General features: G+C 42.8%; 2 protein-coding genes and 2 long non-coding RNA genes across 4 annotated transcripts in view; 2 read left to right on the top strand and 2 right to left on the bottom strand.

The window, feature by feature from the left end:
• TFRC (transferrin receptor) overlaps window positions 1-6,238 on the bottom strand; it is a 30,457-nt gene extending 24,219 nt beyond the window's left edge. The window contains 1 exon segment of the mRNA XM_030328729.2: window positions 6,162-6,238. The gene's annotated coding sequence lies outside the window, so the exon portion shown is untranslated.
• A 1,741-nt stretch (window positions 6,239-7,979) lies between these two features.
• Window positions 7,980-10,245, top strand: LOC115523084. Its single transcript, XR_003971633.1, has 2 exons — window positions 7,980-8,184; window positions 10,159-10,245. It is a non-coding gene; the product is annotated as an uncharacterized LOC115523084 (long non-coding RNA).
• The window catches only part of ZDHHC19 (zinc finger DHHC-type palmitoyltransferase 19), an 85,285-nt gene continuing 76,570 nt past the window's right edge, over window positions 10,210-18,924 (bottom strand). Inside the window, exon 4 of the transcript XR_004344091.1 lies at window positions 10,210-10,249. The gene's annotated coding sequence lies outside the window, so the exon portion shown is untranslated. The remainder of the gene's footprint in view (window positions 10,250-18,924) is intronic.
• LOC115523085 lies at window positions 17,014-18,457 on the top strand. Its single transcript, XR_003971634.1, has 3 exons — window positions 17,014-17,241; window positions 17,739-18,021; window positions 18,381-18,457. It is a non-coding gene; the product is annotated as an uncharacterized LOC115523085 (long non-coding RNA).

Raw genomic sequence — 18,924 nt, 5'->3', positions numbered from 1 at the left:
AGACTAGCACCTGGGGGGAAAAAAAAACCCAAAGTAGAATTAAGTCAAGACTGGTCATGCTAAAAAGACCTGTAACAAACCATCTTCAATATAAAAGGAGAGAAAACCTGATCCTTCTGATTAAAGGAACAGTTCTTACAAATGATTTGATAGATCTTTGATGCAAAACAAATAGACAAAAGAAAAACACACCATGCTGTTTTACACACAAAGAAGCCAACCATCTGAGATGTTCAGTGTCTTGTTCAAGGATGAAAACTGATAATCCAAAAACTGAAGTTCAATGGGTTACTGAGTTATAAAAATTCTGTTCTCATCTCCAGAAATTTAAGAAATTAATCTTAACCTTAGAATCACTATGTTGTGTACCTAAAACTATATATTGTATGTCAACTATCCATAAATAAAATAAATTTAAAAATAAATAAATGACAGCCATTTTATTATTTTTTAAGGATTTAAATTTTTTTATTTGAGAGAAAGAGAAAAGAAAGAGAGTGGGGGAGGGATAGAGGGAAGAGAGGGAGAGAGAGAATCCCAAACAGGGGAAGGTGCAGAGGGAAGACAGAGAGAATCCCAAGGAGGCTCCACACTCAGGATCCCAAGACCCTGGGATCAAGGCCTGAGCCGAAATCAAGAGTTGGATGCTCAACCGACTGAGCCACCCAGGCACTGCTAAAAGATTTTTTTATTTTCAAATAATCTCTACACCCAACATGGGGCTTGAACTTACAACCCAGAGATCAAGAGTCACATGCTCTACCAACTGAGCCAGCCAGGCAACTTAACACCCATTTTAAAGGTGAAAAACACCTCTCTAACAACAGAGTTCTATGTTAAGTTAAAGCACTGGTAGGTATTTAGTGAAATCCAGATTTTCTAATTAATTTGATTTGAGTGCCTCTAAATGTTTTAAAGCGATATTATGTTTATCCAAGGGATACAGGAGTACTGATGCATAGGGGCACTTGTACCCCAATGTTCATAGCAGCACTCTCAACAATAGCCAAATTATGGAAAGAGCCTAAATGTCCATCAACTGATGAATGGATAAAGAAATTGTGGTTTATATACACAATGGAATACTACGTGGCAATGAGAAAAAATGAAATATGGCCTTTTGTAGCAACGTGGATGGAACTGGAGAGTGTGATGCTAAGTGAAATAAGCCATACAGAGAAAGACAGATACCATATGGTTTCACTCTTATGTGGATCCTGAGAAACTTAACAGGAACCCATGGGGGAGGGGAAGGAAAAAAAAAAAAAAAAAAAAAAGAGGTTAGAGTGGGAGAGAGCCAAAGCATAAGAGACTGTTAAAAACTGAGAACAAACTGAGGGTTGATGGGGGGTGGGAGGGAGGGGAGGGTGGGTGATGGGTATTGAGGAGGGCACCTTTTGGGATGAGCACTGGGTGTTGTATGGAAACCAATTTGTCAATAAATTTCATATATATAAAAAAAAATAAATAAAAATAAAGTGAAATCAATCAATAAAAAAAAAAAATAAAGCGATATTATGTTGAGATATATAAAATGGTCATTTATTTCATACTATTTTAAGGCTTTTCCTACACTACAAGTACACTTAACAGAGCATTTAACATGCACATGTCACAAAGCAAACTGAGATATACACAGACTATAAAATAAAAGACATTATATAAACTGGCATTAGAAAAGTCTCCTATCAAAACCTATTAACAACAACAAAAATTTAATCCCCAAGCTTTAACGACCAGAGCCAAGAAGCAAGATCATATTCTTAGAAGCAAAGTCTCTTGCCCTATCTGGTACAAAAAGTTTACCATTATCACTGCACCAGAACCCTACAAACCCAATCACTAGAACCAGAACTAGAAGACCCCACCCTGAACCAATTTTAATCACCCTTTTCTAGGAAAAACCAGTTTACAAGTTTAATGCTGATCTGAACCAGCCATTCCTCAAGGTTTCCAGTTTTAAATTAATTTTGAGATTAAAGTGACAACACTTTAAATAAATGATCTAAATAAAGGATTTAAATAAATGATGAGATTGAGTTGATTGCAATTCTGCATAAACAGATATTAATAGAACATGTAATTATGATTTTGTATAATTAAAATCTAAGTACAGTTTTTACTGAGAACACCAGTATGTTACTTCTATTTCAATATCCAGACACAAAATGAAGACTATAACATAAAGAAATCAAGTCAGAGGAAAAAATTGTGACTTAGGCAATTCCCATTTTAACTTCATAATTTAACCCCGCATCTATGAATAACACGATAATTCTAGGATATCTACAAAAGTTACTCCTTAAGTTTTATATACAAAAAATTGAGTCATTCTTTCAAATGACTTCATACATGATAAAGCTGTGTATTGAAAAGAACCCCTTACTGAATTTTCTTTGAACTGAAATCACTCTAATTTATGTACTCTAGAAGCATCAGAGAAACTTTTCCTACCAGTTATAATCACTGTCTATAAACAGTTCTGTTTATAGTTATATAGTTCTGTTAAAAGATGGCATCTAAAAGCCAAACATCTTTTATTATAGCTTATTTCACGATGTCACCACCATTGCTGATAATCCATAACAAGAGACAAACCAAACACCAGCTGGATTTTTGTACATATTAGCACCTTGTGTATCTTTGGTGCTCTCAATGATAACTTGAAAACGTATTCAGTTTCTCACATTAATAATGAAAATTAAAGTAAGCAAAACAGAGCCGTGTATGTTTTGAACATGAAATGGAAGGAGTAGCTGAGTCTTTTTTTTTCTTTCTGAAATGTCTTTTAATTGAGCCATGGGATGGAAGACAGGAGGCAGGCGAAGGTACAAGCTAGACTACAGTCCTAAACTTCTTTATAATTCAGTTCTAAACTTCTTTATAATTCATATCATCTTATTCCTACTTTCTTCAAACGTGGCATTAATTTCTATTTAATTTTTTAAATACAGTAAATACCTTGAGGTCTTAAGCTACTTTGGGGTGTCTCAAGACCAGGAGTCTGTACACAATACATACAGCTGAGGGTGGGGGGATCTTTGCACCAAAATACATGGTCATCTATGTATAACATACCCAAAACTGCTACTCCATTTTACCTGAAATAAGAATGAGTCACTTGTTTATTATTGACAAGCCTACTTCCATTTGGAAAATGCGTCACAGCCTCAAGTCCTTGCAGCACACATGAAACAAAGTTCCTCTACTTGCTTTTAAGGCTCTCTGTTCTAGAGAACTTCACTACCTACTAAATGCTGCCCTCTACTATCTCCAAATGAGACAGAATTCAGTCCCTGCCTCTACTAACATCCCTCCTTTGTTCTACTCATCCTTCCTTTCTTCTTGACTCAGCTCAGGGAACATCTTTATGAAGGCTTCTCTGATTGATTTCGCTACCCTATACTTGATAGGGAATATACAAAGAATAATTAACAAAGAAAGATATTTTATTTCTTAACAGTATGGGGACATACTTAAATGTATGTAAAGTTCATTTCTCATATCATTTGGAAATTACATAAAAAGAATACAATGAAAACCTTGCACTTGGAACTGGAATCATCTCCCATCTCTGCCACTACTCTGGTTTATTCTGGAATCACAGGACAAAGCATGGATAGTAGGGAGATTTTAAAAAGGAGAAAAACTTCAGGGGCGCCTGGGTGGCTCAGTCGGTTGAGCGTCCGACTTCGGCTCAGGTCATGATCTCACAGATCGTGAGTTCGAGCCCCGCGTGGGGCTCTGTGCTGACAGCTCAGAGCCTGGAGCCTGCTTCGGATTCTGTGTCTCCCTCTCTTTCTGCCCCTAACCCACTCGCATTCTGTCTCTGTCTCTCTCAAAAATAAACATTAAAAAAAATTTTTTTTTAAGTAGAAAAACTTCACGGGCACCTGGGTGGCTCAGTCGGTTAAGCATCCAACTCAGTTTTGGTTCAGGTCCTGATCTTACGGTTCATGAGTTCGAGTCCTGCATTGGGCTCTGTGATGACAGCATGGAATTCTCTCTCTCTCCCTCTCTCTCTGCCCCTCCCCTGCTCTCTCTCTCAAAATAAGTAAACAAACAAATTTAAAAAAAAGGTAGAAAAACTTAAAAGGTTACCTGGTGGGGCTCCAAGATCTTAAGCAATTGGTTATGGATACCTGTTTTGCAAATTGTTTCCCTATGCATTTGCAGGAGAAATGAAAAGATGACATGAACCTACAAAACTTCTTCAGGGCCCCCAGGACACATATAATAATTGTGTCTACCCAGGATGGTCAAGCTCTTTCCTAGCTTTAAGGGTCTAAAATGAAACCCCATGGAGGAAAACAAGGAGAATCTTCATTTCTATTCAGCTTTCTGTAAAATGATTGTCCAATTCAGTCTACCTGTACAGTGCTCATCTGAGACAGCAGACAAATGGCACATCCAGAGAAGGGTTCGAAAGGCCTCAGAGGATCATTTTTAACTAGCTTTTGTTGTTGTCTGATTCAAGTTTCGCCGGGCACCTTGCTCCACTATAGTTAAGTACGTTATCAGAGGCAAATAACTGCCACAACCTAGGGCAGGGTTAGCGGAGTTGTTGTCTCTACCCAACAATCTTCAGTACAGGCTAAGTTCACAACCATTACTTCACAAAAACATTCCATATTCTATCAAAGAAAAGTTAAAAGGTGCTATGCTGTAAGTCGATTTTTGGAAAATATTTCATATCGATGACAAAACGTTTTAAGTTCTAGATCTTGTGAAGTATACTAAATTTATGATAATCCAAAACAGAAAAAAGAAGAGCCAAGAAGTACTTTAAATAGACTAAACTTGAATTTTGCAGTAGACGACAACTTCTGGAAATCACCTTAAACGTCTTTGTCAGTAAGGTCAAACTCCCTAGCTCAGAGGCAACTGAATCAGCATCTAGTATTCCAACTCCTATCTAAGCCTGGAATAAAGATATCAGGTATCCATGTACTTTTGTAAGAGGACAACTACTTCCTACTTCTATCCTCTCACCCCACCCCCCAAAAAAGGGAGAAAGCAGAAACAATTAAGTTCCCTGCTTTACCCAAGGTCGCTACAGAGGAAAAAACGTTAACCGAAAAAAGTCAAGTCACAAAATATTTTCTTACTCACCCTACCCACTACAAAGCTATCCACTAGAAAGTAACACAATGGGCGTCTAAGACATTTGTCAATATAGCAAGCCCTTTAACCATACTGCTAATTTCCTGAAAGGGAAAGCCAACTCTAATCTAAACAGCTTTCACTTGGCCTCTAGACCATAGCTTTCACAAAGTAGAAGTCTTATTTCTGAATCTCCCATCTTATAACAAGGAGAGCAATCGGAATATTCTTCGAGTCAGCACCTGCGGCATTCAAACAGCTTCTGCCTAGGGAAAACTGAGAACCCACACACAAAGCCAACGGCATCGCTGAAAGATCAGGTTGTGCCGGAGTTCAAACGCACGGCTTACAGAAGCTCACATCAAATTACCAGGGCACACTCGTAAGCGAGTGGAGGACAGCTCTGTCACTTTGAGCAGTGAGACCACGATCAGGGTAGGCGCCGAGAGAGCGTAGGGCTACAAGCTCAAGGTCACCCGCGCACCCCGACAGCAGTTCTTTGGGGAAACTTCCCGGAGTAGCCACGTGCTCCCAGCAGAGCCAGTCTACGCTGCGGCAGCGTGGCTCGCACTCCCGCGCCCGCGGCCTATGGCTGTCCCACGAGGTCCTGTATCTTTTAAGGACGAGCTAGTGAGGACAAGCGATCGGGGTGGCCTGAGGAACGGCCGGAAGCAGAATGGCGGGGCGCAGAGCGACAGCCGGGTACCCCTCATCCCGCCTTCAGTGCCTTAACGGAGAAACCATTCGCCGCCCGGCGAGACGAGAAGGGCGCAGAAAGGCAGAGAAGGGCAGCCCTTCTCCGCGCCGCGGCTCCACCTCGCTGCACCTGCAGCCCGCTCCCCACGCCGCGGCGGCCCCTTCCAGTCCCGCACGCGGGCCCCGCTCCATCCCGCCCTCTCCTCCCGAAGGCTCCGCAAGCCTCCCCGCGCCCCCTGCGGTCCCCCAATGCAGCTGGACAGCACCAAGGGGGCCCGCACCGGAGACCGCTCGCACCCGCCCAGCAGGCTGAGGGGAGGCCAGGAGGGTCGGCGAAATTCTAGCATCGGCGCGTCACTCACACAGTCTCCCCCTCCGGCCGCTACCGCCCGAGCCGCTACAGGCCGAAGCTGAGGCTCTGTGGGGGATGTACGCCCCCAACCGGCTGTTTATAACCTGGCCCCGCCCTCTTCCGACCCCCCCAGGCTTTGCGTCACTTCCTGCCTCACGTACACCCCAGAGGTGCCCTGGAAATGGACTGCCTTGGGCGAGCCGTGAGCACGCACTGGGACGAGGGCGCTCGACTAGTGTGCGCGGAGGGGCGGGGAGGAGCGGGTTGGGGCGTGGTCGGAGGGAAAAGGCGCCAAGCCTGCAGGTGCCGGGAGGAGCCGTGGAACCCGCACTGGCTTCCTCCTCGCCGCCTTCCGCCGCGTCCCGGGCCGCAGCCTTGATACCCGGAGCCCTCCGTCTAACCTTGACCGACCTCCAGGCCTTGCAGTACAAAGGGTGATGGTGTTGGCGTTTACTTTTACATCTTGGATACTTAACACTGAAATAATTCCTTAAAGTGTATGCCCTAGTTGGAATATTAGGTAGCCAATAAAGACATATTGTGAGTATATATTTTGCAGCCTCAGAAGTGCTTAGGAGAAGCAAAAAGGAAAAAGAATTAAAAGCAGAATGCAAGTTTGTATTTAGGATGTGTAAAAAATGCACGTGGACCAAGACGGGCACAGTGCTTTGCATGATGTTTAATGCATGAGGGAATGAAAAGGAAAGCAGAAACAAGTGATTTATTAGGGGGGCATAATTGTAGATGAACTTTAATGTTCACTGCCATTATTGTTATTATAAGGTTGTGCAATGCATAACAAATAAAATAGGATTCTTGTCACTTTTTAAACTCTTTCAAACAATCACACCCGCTCCCCGCCTTTAGTCGGTCCAGGCAAGAAGATTGGACAAGTTTACAAACAGGTACAAAGCGAGAAAACGGGCAGGGCCATAAAAGGGTCATAGATAAAGAGCTTTCCAGGTCGGAGCCCTGAGGGACAATGAACAATCCTTTAAAATGCAAATCCGTTTCCTGGCTTGGGCTCCGGCTCTTCCCCCAATTCTGCGCTAAATTTCAGGAAGTACCACGAGGTTTGCGCACCGCCCCCTTCCCTTTGCCCCCAGTTCTTTAAATCTCGCCCCAGGGAGGAATATTTTTAAATCTTATAAGCAGAAACATAGCTGCATTTTAGAGGGTCTACTCAGGAAAAAGTGAAATCGAGGAATGGGACGGATAGGGATTAGCTGTGGAGGGGCCGCCTTGAAATTCCGACAATGGGCCGGCTGAGCCCCTTCTCCCTTTCCTTGCCCTGTGGGATCTTAACAAACGGCTGGAATCGAGGTGAAAATCTTACAGCCACATGGACAAACGGGCTAAGGAGACCAAGGTTAGGAGGAACCTACGAAAATCCAAATTAAAATTTTACATTCACTGGTACAGCAACTGTGGAAAACAGTGTGGAGTTTCCTCAAAATTTAAAAATAGAACTACCCTGGGGCCAGTAATAGCACTGCTGGTGGTTACCAAAAAGACACACACACACACACACACACACACACACACACACACACACACAAAATCAAAGGGATACATGCACCTCTATTTTATATAGCCAAACTATGCAAGGAGTCCAAGCGTCCATCCATAGATGAATGGATAAAGAAGACGTGTACAGATAAAATGGAATATTATTTGGTCATAAAAATAATAAAATCTTGCTATTTGCAATGACATGGATAGAGCTAGAGATAATAATGCTAAGCAAAATAAGTCAAAGAAAGACAGACAAATACCATCTGACCTCACTCATATGTGGAATTTAAGAAATAAAATGAATGAGAAAAGAAAAAAAAAGACAAACCAAGAAACAGACTCTTAACTATAGAGAACAAACTAATGGTGACCAAAGGGGAGTCAGAAGGGGGATGGGAGAAGTAGGGAATGGTAATTAAAAAGTACACTTATCATAATGAAAAAAAAATTTTTTTAAAGGTAACCTGAAAAAATTTACAGTCACTAAATGAAACAACCAAGAGGACACCACTTAAACAGTATGTCAATTATATTTTTAATTCATATCTTTTATTAGCAACAATGGACACTATGGAATTAAATTCCCTTTACTACCCCTTTCTCCCTAGAAGCTTTTCAGGCTCTCCCTCCTCTGCAATTTCAAGTAGATGAATATAAATTTGTCTTGCTTTGTTGCAGAATCTATACCCACTGAGAGGCAAGTTTGCTTTGTTTGGTATTCCATACAAATGGTCCAACATCTTATTTTTTTAATCTGATTTTCATTGTTGTCATTGCGGTTGCCATTATTACACTACATTAGCTCCCACTTCTGGAGACCCAATAATTTGGATGCTTGCAATGACATCAGCTTTTCATCATCTTTATTTAAACTATCTGGCCTAACTGAAATGGCTATTATTCAAGGTCCAATCTTCTTCAGACTTAAGAGACCTTAGAACTGAAATTCTTGGACAATTCATATAATAAAAAATAAATGAGAAAAAAAAAAAAAGAACTGAAATTCTTGCAGTTTGGGGAAAGGAAAATTTTTTCCTCCATCCTGGACAATTGCGGCTTATATGCCATGCTGAGCTAAGGAATGGGAGACGGGCCTGGGGCTTTAAATGGGAAGAGGTATTTCACAGGACTATAAGAAGAGCAGGTGTTAGGTAATTAAATGTTTGCCCTGCCATACAGATGGGTCATTCAGACAAAATTCATCTCTCTTAGTAATGCTTACTGAAAATGGGATTAAAATACCTGCCTTGCAGATTTTCTGTGTGTTTAAATGAGAAACGGCAGGCGCAAGCTCCTAAAAAACACACAGTAAACTGGCACATAATAGACTTTGGTCAGCGTTGGTGGAGTCAGCCTGGGTGGGATGGAGCAGAGTCAGGCAGAAAAAGTAACATGGAAGATGTCTGCAGACTAGTGTAGGATTTTAGGTCAATGAAGAGGAAGAAATGAGGCTTTCAGCCTAGGAGAATGATTTGCGCAAAGATTCTGAAGTGACAAGGAGCCTGTGGCATGCCAATGTTAAAAGACCCTAGTCTACAGAAATACCTGACAGCCACATCAGGGGAATTACCGGTGGAGAAAAGGGTTACAGGAGTCATCAGCTATAAAATTCTCTCCCTCTCCCTTTTTTCTTCACCTGGAGATGAAAGCAGAAGTCTTGCTATTTGGTGAAGGAGAAATTGCAGGAAAAAAACAAGCCAGAAAAGCCACTGACACAGTGAAAAGGCATCCCAGCCTAGAAGTCAGCAACTGGTCTCAGAGCTGTTACCGATTGTGGTGTAGAAACATGGGTTTAATGGCTCCATGTATCAGTTTCCCCATTGGCCACATGGAGATAACACCCTTTTATTTCCTTCGCCAGTGAATTAAAAAGTAGGAAAGTTCCTTAAACCACACGGTTATACAGATATAATGTGCAGCTAGTTCAGAGCCCAAGCCACTGAGTAAATGTGGCCAGAGTGGGGAAAAGCCTGGAAATGGGAAAGTTCTAAGCAACTATTACTTAAGAAAAGGAAAGTTGTCTTTAACGGCTTTCAATATCCTGATTACAGGAAAAAAAAGACTCATTGGTAATGGCTGAGAAGAAAAGGTAATTAATTGCCATTATTATTAACATTTACTGTAGTAGTGTTGTGCATCAGGCAAAGGACTCATAAGCAGATATGACAAATCTATACCTCTGAAAAGACAGGGACACAGAAGACAAATGGGGAAACAGAATTTATACTTAAAAGACAGATAACAAGGATGCAAATGTTAATACAAGCAAAAATAAAAGCAAAGCTGGGGTCTATGACAGCGAAATGTCCAGATCTGAAAAGATACATAAGGCTTTGATGTGCCCATTAGGACATACCTGTAGTTCTCTAAATCCTGCTCCAAATTATATGCCTATGTAGATTCTAGTTAATCTTTCTGTTTAACTGTTTTTAATAACCTATTTTAACAGAAATGTACAATTGCATGTAGACACATTCTCCTCTCTAACTCAGGCACAGATGCAGCAAGAGGGAACTTTGGCTGCTTGTCCCATAAGATCAAAGTCAAAATGTATACCTCTTACCTTAGTTATAGACCAGGAACCTAGGAAGAAAAAAAAAAAAAAAGGTGAGTAGAGGAGGGGGAAAGGCATCATAAACCCAAAGGTACTAGAGGATGCAAATTGGAGGTGGGAGGTTCTTCGTTTTAGTACTTTGTTTCTTACATTTAAAAACATTAATCTTTTTGGGGGAGCCTGGGTGGCTCAGTCAGTTGAGTGTTGGACTTTGGCTCAGATCACGATCTCACAGCTTGTGAGCTCAAGCCCGCATCAGGCTCGCTGCTATCAGCACAGAGCCTGCTTTGGATCCTGTGCCTGGCTCTGTCTCTGCCCTCCCCCACTCACTCTTTCTCAAAATTAACTAATTAACTAATCTGTTTATGTTATGTATATTTTATCACAATTTTAAAAACACATTAATATGCCAACTCACTAACAGAGGATCCAAAACCATTTGTTCCTTCTGGTGTCATATCTATGGTCCAAATGCTAAATGGGGTCTCTTAGGGTCAAAAAATTTTTTAGTTTTTTTAGATTCAATTTATTTATTTATTTACTTTATTTGAGAGAGAGAGAGAAAGTGGGGGAGAGGGGCAGAGGGAAAGAGACAGAGAATCTTAAGCAGGCTCCATGCTCCGTGCAGAGCCCAGTGTGGGGTCCATCCCACGACCCTGGGATCATGACTTGAGACAAAATAAGAGGCAGACACCCAACTGACTGAGCCACCCAGGCACCCCAGGATCAAATATTTTTGATGGCACTCGATGCTAAAACTTTTGGTAAAATTTTATTTCACAACTCCGTATACATGTGTGTGTATATGTTTGTGTGTGTATGTGTGTTTATGTATGTGTGTTCACAAGAGTTTCATGAAATAATACCTTTGCTATGTACAAAACACTATGGAGCTTTCCGTTTAATTTTTGAAATGTTGATTTCAGTCCATTAAATTGATATCTCAATGGGCTGTGACCTATGTTTGAAAACCACACTCGGAGGCCATCTCCTGTCTCAGAGCACAAGTCTTGTTAGTGAACAGGACAAATGACTTGCTCAAAGTTAAATTTCAACTCCCAAGGTTTTTCCCTGTTACTTTGCCCACTGTTTCAACTTTCTACCACCCCACACTTCTGCAAATATTGATTGAGGTTTTATGAGTTAGAAAACACCCATAAACTATTTTCAAATGCTTTCAAATCCTGGCACGCACTTTGGCCAATCACAGCAGAGCTCTGCCTATCGCACAGTAGGTGTTCATAGCAACCACCACAGAAGCCACCCTAACGCACATTCAGCCCCGACCACATCTCCTATTTGACAAACTGTATCCATTTCTTTACCTTGGAATCCTAAGCCTAGGGCAATCACTTTAGGACCAGAGTCATAAAATAAAAATGTGGAGCTCTGCACATTGGAACAGGATGCATTCCAAAGAATGGAGGTAGATTGTCAGCTCACATATTTGAGGCTGGTACTATTTTCCATTTTATTTTTCATTTTTTTTTCTTTAAAAATGTACTTGGGAACCTTCAGTTTCCTGTCCTAATTCTGCTGACTAAATCATTTTTTGTTTCCCCTGTACTAAAAGGAAGCTTACACAGGAGAACATAGAGTAAGAGCAATAGCCAGGTTACTATGGAAAAGTTTGCTCCTATTTTAGAGCAAGTGGCAAAAGTTACTCAGGGCAAGGAAAGAAGAATTAATAAGAATTAATTAAGAATTCAGAATGATTAATTTCTAAATTGATTATAAGGATATTTATGCCCATTTGCCAGTGTTCTCGGCTGGAGTTTTGAGCAAGATATGAGGTTCTATTTAGTTTCATCTGGGCAAAATAGAGCTTCGAGTCTGGCGGGAACTTTAACTCCTGTACCATCCCTGGCCTATAACAGACGTTTGATAAATGTATATTGAATTAATTGAACAAAATCCCTCTGCTTCATACCATCAAGTGATTACCCAGCTTCTCCTTAACCTTTCCAATGAGAGCAAATCTGTCACTTCCCAAAGCAGAGAGCTTTGGATAGTTCAGATGGTTAGAAAGCTTTTACTTGTATTAAACTGAATTGTCGCTCCCTCTACTTTCTCCATTTGCTATTGCTTGAAGAGTGCTCTCATGTCCACAGCTGTCTTCTCTTCTTCAGATTAAATATCCTAATCCCTTCCAAGGGCTAACACAGGACACAATTCCACATCTCCCCCACCCACTGGTCACTCCTGGAAGCGTGGTTTGACCAGTCTAGGTGGAACAGCGTCACGTTCCTCTGTCCTAGAGGCTACCGCCTTTACAAAGGCCATCTGTCTGCCACCCCATTCACTACCTTACCATCACTGCACACTGTCAACTCATGCTGACCTTTCAACAGGGTTTAATGGGAACAGATTGGCCACTGGAGCAGAGAGACCTGAGTTGAAATTCTAGTTTTGCCATGTACTTGCTGATTGTACGAGTAGCCCACATTTCTCTCATTTCCATGGATAATGTGATATCCATACATTGTTGCAGTCTGATACACTGTACAAGACTGTCCGTCCCAGTATATCACCAGTCTAGTCAGCTCATGATGGAAAGGAGCGTAGCCTGCTTGCATCGGGGAGTGTCCTCGCCATCAGCACCGAATGATAACAGAACAATTGCTGCTAGGATTACTGAGCATCTACTGGGCGCTGGGAACAACTCTCATCCTTTTACGGTATTAGGATTAGTTCATGTGATCCTCTTAATGATCCTTAGAAATAACAATTAACATTATCCCTGTTTTCTAGGTGTAAAAACTAGGATTCTACAGAAGTTAAAGAATTTGCCCCAGGTCATAATGGCTAATAAATGGTGATAAGCAGAATTCAAACCTAGGCAAACTAGCTTCTGAACCCAGCTCTAAACAACTCCACTTTACTATCTCTTTACGAATCTAATCATGGCACAGCTGACTGTATACATACAGTCCTTCTCCCCAAGGCAGAATCTTTACTAAAGAGGTTCAGAGACTGTCCAAGTAGGACAATTTGAGAAGATCCAATATTTGGGGGTCTGGGGAATCCATTTAGTTTTCATTTCAGCTTTAATAGCATTTCAAATTTGGATTCATATTCATGTTGAGGAGGAAATCTCAGATCACTCTAAACACAAGATTTGTAGTATAACTGATGCTCCAGAAATGTTTAACAGAATTGCGGTGCGCTCATATTTGTCCTTGCAAGATCCTGATTTCCTTAAATTCTCCCAATGTATGCTACCTTTGATAAGGAGAGTTACTGAATGAAAAGAATCATATTAACTTTGTTTCCAAAATATCAGCACATCTGTTAGTGTTTCTTATTTTCATCTTCCTCCTTTGGACATCTGTACTTTGCAATTCTTTCACTCCTGTTGGGAGTTTCTCTTCCTCCATGGTGGACATCTGGCATCTTAAACAAGAACACTTATGGTAAACTGTATGCCATGTGGCCAAACATTGCCTAAAGAGGCCTTTGAAAAAACACTGTGACGTGCTCGGTGGCTGCTGATGTGAACAGGGAAAATGAACATATGTGTCCAGAAGACACTTGCAAGCAGATGATTAAATCTAACTCCCAAGTCAGCACATCCAGTGTTCGGGGAAAAATACCGTATCATCAGAAACTTTTGGTTTCTTCAGCTTAATATAGACAAGTAGACAAGTGTTCCCTTGGTTTGTAAAATGATTGTGATGAAATTTTTATTTCTCATACATGGAAATGTGGTCAAGGAGGCAACTTTTTGGTGGCTACATCGTGAGGGCTGGCCCGGTTTGCCCTGGTTCATCTCATACAGTCTCTTAAATGGTAGGGAAGCTGTGTCCCAGAGCCAGGGTTCTAGAGCAACTAACATTCACTGAGCCCAGACCCCGTCCAGGCGCTGGGTGGGGTGCTTCTACTGTGTCACACACTGTATCTTAGCCTCCCAACGATCCCGTGAAATAGGCACCATACCCATTTTATAGGTGAACGAATGGAAGCACAAAGAATACAAACAATTGACTTCAAGTGCCATGCTTTTTCAGTGGTATAGCCTAGCTTCAGATCTTTGAGATCTTCTATCTGAAAACCACCTTTCACTACATCTTAAGTTGGAATTTTGAAATACTGTCCAACAGGCAGATGGTCGAAGCTCTGTGCCCAGAGTAGAGTAACTTACTCCAGCCTGGACCTACAACCATACTCATCTTAGGAAGGTTTGAGTCCAATTTGTAACGGAATTTGATGTCACCGGCACAAAATAAAAGACCCTAAGATATAAAGACAAGCTCACTAGGTGCAGTGTGCCTGGAATAACAATCTCTCAGAACATTTCCCAGAAGTAACCTATGCTACAGTGAGATTTTGAATTTGCTTAACTGATGACATGAAGGTCCACAGCCCACAACCAGGTAAGCAGAAAGCAGCCAAGCTAAAATGTAGTCATGATAAACCACTTTTTTTTTTTTAACCTTATTTTGAGAGACAGAGAGAGACAGAGCCTGAGCAGGGAGGGGCAGAGAGAGAAGGACACTCAGAATCGGAAGCAGGCTCCAGGCTCTGAGCTGTCAGCACAGAGCCCGATGAGGGGCTCAAACTCACGAACGGCGAGATTATGACCTGAGCCGAAGTCAGACACCCAACCAACAGAGCCACCCAGACGCCCCTTGATAAACCACTTCTAAACCTCATAAGATTACGCTTCTGAGACTGGATTCAAACAAAGAAGCATCTGAAGGGACCCACTGGCTTGTGTAATGAAGTCCAACACAGGACTCAAATGTAGGCAGCGGCAGCTCCAAAGGGAAAGAGAATCCAGGGAACAGGAGGCATTCCTGCTGAGGCCCAGTGCTGTCCGCATTAACGGAGGGAGATCCCAGGTCCACCCTTAACTTTACTAAGGCAGGTTCCCTGCAGGTGTTGAGGCTGAATCAAACTGAAGTGGATTTTGAGATCCACATGGAGCCTGGACGCTAGCCTGGGGCTTCTTAAGCTATACTGTGCATGCGAGTCTCCTGGGGGTCTGTTAAAATGCAGATTCTGACTCAGAAGTTCCCAGTGGGGGCCTGTGACTTGATTCCGCATTTCTAACAAGCTCCCTGGTGATGCCCAGGTTGCTTCAGAGCACATTTGAGTAGATTGTAGGTAGAGGAAAGAGGTTTCATTAGCCTGCTTCTCCAGCACGCCCCACAGGGAGGGCACACTGTGTGGCCAGCTGACTTGAAAGTGGTTTCTGCTTGGCAGCTGTTTTCTCTAACTGTAGCAGCTTATATTCTACCAAGCTTTTCCGTGGACAAGGGCAATTCCTGGGACGATCACAGCTTAAATAAAACAGCCCTTAAGACCATTCAGCTCCTTTGCTGGAACTCCACAATTGCCAAACAACCCACTCATCCTAATTCTTGAGGCTTTTCCCTCCTGAGAGGATGTTAGACTCCAGTATGAAGATTCAGCCTTGCCAGCAGCCCTCTTGCTCCGCACAGAGTAATGAAGACGGCTGATGAATCAGTGTTTTGTGCCGTTGGGTAGCAGATTTCTTAATGACCATAGGGGAACTGATAAAAATTGAGTTTCTGAAACTGAATTAGAGGAATGACCTATTGTGAACTTCACGGAGTTACTCCAGGCAAGAGCAGCTGGATAGCTAGTCCCTGCAGACTCTGCCCGGGAACACCACCCTCTCCTGCAGACCCAGCCAGGGCTGGAACAAGGGTAGGATTTTTCGAAAATGATCAAACATCACACGAATACCCCACCCCCATCTTTCAAACAAACAAACAAAAACTCTTAGCTTTACTATATCACTCCTCCCTGCCCGCCCTGCCAGCCCAATCACACACTCACAAGAGATGAAACAAACCACAGCGTGCACATTTGGGAATCTAATTTTGGAGTCCAGTTAAAGGTTGGCTGTAGTGGGGGCACCAGCCTTGACCTGCTTCCTTTTATTCACCCGATTTAGCAGAGGGAGGTGGCCTCTGTGTCAGGACTCTCACACTTGGAGCCGTGGAGGACTGGTACGGGCATAGTGCAGGTGGCATTGTTGGGCCTTGCCTGGGAATGGGCTCTCAAGACTATCCTTTCTGCCCCAGGGTAGCCTAGACCTGAGGTGTCCCTGACCCACCAAGGCCCTTCCCTAGAGACCGAGCCTTGGGTGAGTCTCTGATTCTGCCCCTGAGGACCTCAGACACTGAGCCACAGCCGCTGCTTCAGCCTGTCTGGATATCTCTGCGCAATTAGCTCCTGGAAGGCCCGCCCTTACCCTGACCCATTTCTCTCTGGCTGCTTAGCACTGGGCTGGGTCATGAATAGCCCTAAACCAGCATCCTGTCTGAGTGGCAGCGGGCACCAATCTGGGCTTGTGTGCAAGATCCCTCTGCAAGAGAGACTATATAACATCATCCTGTTTGTAAGCCTGAGCTGCTTTGGGGCCATCTGTCCGGTCCCTACTGCTTGTCTGAGGCATACCTCTGATTTTCCCTGTGTACACAGAATAGAGAGAATCAGTCTGTGAATGAGTGAGCCTTTATGGGTTCACATTCCCATTCATCTTATTTATGGTGTATTTAATGTTTATGGAGGATCTACTGTGTGTCAGGCACTGTGCCAATAAACAGCTGCCTCAGAATGCTTCCCTTGAGGGGCACCTGGGTAGCTCTGACTTCAACTCAGGTCATGATCTCACGGTTCATGGGTTCGAGCCCCACATTAGGCTCTCTGCTGTCAGCACAGAGTCTGTTTCAGATTCTCTGTCCCCCCCCACCCCCCGCAAAAATAAATAAACATTTAAAAGAAAGAAAGAAAAAAAGAAGCCTTCCCTTGAGTTCTCTTTGATCACTCATCTGTCTTCCAGCAGCCTATTATTCTACTTCTGCAGCATCAAAAGCCTTTGAAACATTAAGAGGAGCATCCTTGTTTCATATTTGCGTATCACTTAACACAGAAAAATGGTCAGCACAGTGGATCTATAGAAGTGCTTCATCATTATCTAATTTCTAAGAAGATTTATAAAACAAGGGGGGCAACAGATATGCAAATGTCATGAATTATCTGAGAGAAGGTACGTGATGAGTTGAAGGTTAGCTACCCACATGCTCACATCTGGACCTCTACAATGAGATTCTTCTGCTCCCTGTACAAATACCAATTTGTGGTCCTTTTTCTCTCTAAGTGCCAGATCTTTATTCCAGGTGCCTGTGGACACCTCCACCTGGATAACCCACTCAAATCCAACCTGTCCCAGAGAGAACCCAACATCCTCCTCCCCAAAGCTGGGGCCTCTGCCTCCTGTCTTCCCTGCTCCGGAACACTGTGTTTTACAGATTAGGGCATTCTGGGACTCTCCCCAGAGCCACCTGGTGGGTGCTCGATAAGTGTTTATTGAAGGGCACTCCTTTGGCATCGGTTTGTTCCTGGGCTCAGACAAAACCAGCCTGTTCATTGGGTGACTTCTCCAACAAGTTGCCCTGAATTAGAGATAATCACAAAATGGGTGCTGCTGGTGAAAATCATAGAAGAGATTCCAGCACCTCCATCTTTGTTTTTGTTTGTTGTCAGAGCTCACTCTTGGGAGAGTTTCAAGTTTCCGCAAGGAAGGAAAAGAGATATTGACACGTCCTGCTTTGAAACCTCAGCATGTCACCCCAAATCACTGTCCTGGAAGAAGAGCAAGGACTTCACCTTGGCCCGGCTCCATGATATTTGGCCTGTGTCGAGTGATGGTTTCTAAGTGGTGAGGAGGAGGCTGAGACACTCCAAACAAAACTGTGTTCTGGAAGTTGTTTGATATGTACATAAGTGTGTCGAAAATGGTCAAGAGGGAGATGCACCACACTAACAGGTAATAATGGGGGAAGCTGAGTGTGGGGGCTGGGCAGGAACTCTGTACTGTCTTCATAGTGTTGTTATAAATCCAAAACTGTTCTAAAACACAAAGTCGTTTGAAAAGAAAAAAAGTTTAGGGGGGAAAAAAAATGAAAAAAGCAGATTGTGAAAAATTCAGGAATTGCATAATAAATGCAAAAGCTGAAACTCAAGGCAACATGTGCTTGCCAGGGACCTGTTAGACAAGGACTTCTGAGGGTTCAGAGGAGGGAAGACTGGCCAGGAGGATGTAGGGGGCCTCCTGGAGGTAACAAGGCCTGGGGAAATCCGGAAGGTTCCATCTGGGCAGGCCATGAGCACTTTGATACCCCACAGCTAAAGCACAGAAGGTATTCAAGAGCCCACAGACAAAAAGAAGGCACCTTTGGAACCAAAAAACTCAGATTGAAATCTCATCTTAGATAAGTGTCTTAGAGATACGTACTTATCTCCAGGTATCTTAAGTTCTCCAAACCCCAATCATATCTCTTCTCTATAAAATGCTATAAAATAGTGCTCATCTCACAGGTTTGAGTGAGATAATGCAGTAAAGTGTTTAGAATGGTGTGGACACCTTAGAGGGGCATCAACTGTATTAGCTGTTGCTGATGCTATTGTCAAAACTTTAGGTCAGAATGACTCCTAAACTCACTGAAGCCCAGATTCTTCTCCCCAAACTTCTCACTCTCAGCTTCCATTCAGATCAGACCCCAATTGTTCTCCCCTCCTGACTTTCTAGACCAACTTCCTTCATCTTTCTCTATTTCAGGCCCAGGGGGCCCTTCATCCACTTCTGCCATGGGCTCCTTCCCTCTTCCCCAGATAATTCTTATTCATATTCTTTTTCTTTTTAATTTTAGAGAGAAAGAGAAGAGAGAGA

Source organism: Lynx canadensis, chromosome C2 (genome assembly GCF_007474595.2).
Source record: "Lynx canadensis isolate LIC74 chromosome C2, mLynCan4.pri.v2, whole genome shotgun sequence".
Taxonomy (NCBI): Eukaryota; Metazoa; Chordata; class Mammalia; order Carnivora; family Felidae; genus Lynx; species Lynx canadensis.
The sequence above is the reverse complement of the archived record's forward strand: the minus strand, read 5'-3'. Positions and strand labels throughout refer to the sequence as shown.